Genomic DNA, 2,500 nt, shown 5'->3' with positions numbered 1-2,500 from the left:
CCGCGGACCCCGTGCGCCTCGCGAAACGACACCGGAAGCGCGACCGAGACGAAGAGGCTGGGCACTGAGAACAGTCCCCGACCCACGACGCCCCAGCCGGCACCGGGCGCTCGGCCCCGAAGGGCAGACGCGGCGATCTCTCCTCGCCCGAACGGCGGGCCGACGGACACGCGCGCCTATAGTACCCGACCGAGGCCGGGTTACCTTGCGCGCGGCCTTCTCGCCGCCGTCCAGACGGTCGCGGCCTTCGCCCGGCGCTAGTGCGCTGGTCCCCGATCGGGCGGCGCCGCCGGCGGCCCGTGAGGGTCCGCACGACAACGTCGCCGACAGGGGGCCGGCTGAAAGCGACCGGGCGACCCGACAGGCCCTCCCGTTTGCCTCTCGACGGTTTCACGTACTCTTTAACTCTCTCTTCAAAGTGCTTTTCAACTTTCCCTCACGGTACTTGTTCGCTATCGGTCTCGTGACCGTATTTAGCCTTAGATGGAGTTTACCACCCGCTTTGGGCTGCATTCCCAAACAACCCGACTCTGGGAAGACGCCGTAGCGCGCCCGCCTGTCGCCGCCATGGGCCTGACACCCGCTCTGGGAAAAGGCCTCGATCAGAAGGACGCGGGCGACCGGCGAAGCGCGCCGTGACGAATTCCGTACGCCACAATTCCGCGCACTCCAAAAGCGCGCGGATTCGGCGATGGGCACATCCCGCTTCACTCGCCGTTACTGAGGGAATCCTCGTTAGTTTCTTTTCCTCCGCTTAGTAATATGCTTAAATTCAGCGGGTAGCCTCGTCCGACCTCAGGCCGAAAGTAAGGACCGGGACTATTCTTCCCGTTCCGCGCTCGCCGTCGGCGCCGCGCGCCGCCGCGCACCTCGATTCCCGCCCTTGAGCCGCCAGCCGTTGGCCTCTTCGAGGTCGACTCGCCGCCGCCGCGCGGGATTCTGGTCGCGATCGTCGCGCATCGTGCCGTGCTGTCTTGAGCGGGACGGGCGCTCGCGCGTCCGACGCCGCAGCAGCCGCGCGGAGAAATCCCCGCGCGGAACGTTTGCAACGCGACCCTGAGGCGGGCGCGGCCCCGGGATTGACCCGAGGCCGCAATTTGCGTTCAGAACGTCGATGCTCAATGTGTCCTGCAATTCACACTAATTCACGCAGCTAGCTGCGTCCTTCATCGACTCACGAGCCGAGTGATCCACCGCCAAGAGCCATCCACGATTGTTTCGCTCGCACAGTGCCTCGCACTAAAGGGTGACAAAATATACCGCGCCGAGCGGTCGGCCAGGCCGACGCTTGAAGCCGGAGCGCGCGGCACCGCGGCACTCGACGCGCAAACATTACCGGGTGACCGAATCGCCGGCCGGCGCGCCGCTCCTCGCGGGTCGGGCGCCGGGTAGCAAAAACTTTTTCTCTCGCTTGTCCGAGTTTCGCGTTCGCCGAAGCGTTTGCGAGACCGTTAATGATCCTTCCGCAGGTTCACCTACGGAAACCTTGTTACGACTTTTACTTCCTCTAAATGATCAAGTTAGATCGTCTTCTCGGACGCCGGCTCGACCGTTGCCGGCCGCGCCAGGTCCAATCGGAGGACCTCACTAAACCATTCAATCGGTAGTAGCGACGGGCGGTGTGTACAAAGGGCAGGGACGTAATCAACGCGAGCTAATGACTCGCGCTTACTGGGAATTCCTCGTTCAAGGGAAATAATTGCAATTCCCTATCCCTAGCACGACCGGGGTTCAGCGGGTTACCCAGACCTGTCGGCCAAGGCGAGCACATGCTGATCCGGTCAGTGTAGCGCGCGTGCGGCCCCGAACATCTAAGGGCATCACAGACCTGTTATTGCTCAATCTCGTGTGGCTAAACGCCACTAGTCCCTCTAAGAAGTTAGACGCCGACCGATTGGGTCGCGTAACTAGTTAGCAAGCCAGAGTCTCGTTCGTTATCGGAATTAACCAGACAAATCGCTCCACCAACTAAGAACGGCCATGCACCACCACCCACAGAATCAAGAAAGAGCTCTCAATCTGTCAATCCTCACTGTGTCCGGGCCGGGTGAGATTTCCCGTGTTGAGTCAAATTAAGCCGCAGGCTCCACTCCTGGTGGTGCCCTTCCGTCAATTCCTTTAAGTTTCAGCTTTGCAACCATACTTCCCCCGGAACCCAAAGACTTTGGTTTCCCGCAAGCTGCCGGAGAGGTCGTAAAACTAACGCCCCCCGATCGCTAGTTGGCATCGTTTATAGTCAGAACTAGGACGGTATCTGATCGTCTTCGAACCTCTGACTTTCGCTCTTGATTAAAGAAAACATTCTTGGCAAATGCTTTCGCAGTCGTTCGTCTTGCGCCGATCCAAGAATTTCACCTCTAACGGCACAGTACGAATGCCCCCGTCTGTCCCTCTTAATCATTACCTCGCGCTCCGAAAACCAACAAAATAGAACCGAGGTCCTATTCCATTATTCCATGCACCATTATTCAGGCGAATCGCCTGCTTTGAACACTCTAAT

General features: G+C 59.6%; 2 non-coding genes and 1 pseudogene across 2 annotated transcripts in view; all 3 read right to left on the bottom strand.

Moving 5' to 3' along the window:
- The window catches only part of LOC146142711 (large subunit ribosomal RNA), a 3,679-nt pseudogene extending 2,876 nt beyond the window's left edge, over positions 1-803 (bottom strand).
- Positions 804-1,051: 248 nt separating this feature from the next.
- Positions 1,052-1,205, bottom strand: LOC146142710 (5.8S ribosomal RNA). Its single transcript, XR_014499889.1, has one exon. It is a non-coding gene; the product is annotated as a 5.8S ribosomal RNA (ribosomal RNA).
- Positions 1,206-1,452: 247 nt separating this feature from the next.
- Positions 1,453-2,500, bottom strand: part of LOC146142709 (small subunit ribosomal RNA) — a 1,811-nt gene continuing 763 nt past the window's right edge. Inside the window, exon 1 of the ribosomal RNA XR_014500180.1 lies at positions 1,453-2,500. This exon is cut by the window's right edge and continues 763 nt beyond it. This is a non-coding gene — a ribosomal RNA (small subunit ribosomal RNA).

This window comes from Ascidiella aspersa, chromosome 5 (genome assembly GCF_963924565.1).
Source record: "Ascidiella aspersa chromosome 5, kaAscAspe10.2, whole genome shotgun sequence".
Classification (NCBI taxonomy): domain Eukaryota; kingdom Metazoa; phylum Chordata; class Ascidiacea; order Phlebobranchia; family Ascidiidae; genus Ascidiella; species Ascidiella aspersa.
This window is presented reverse-complemented; position numbering and strand designations above follow the sequence as displayed.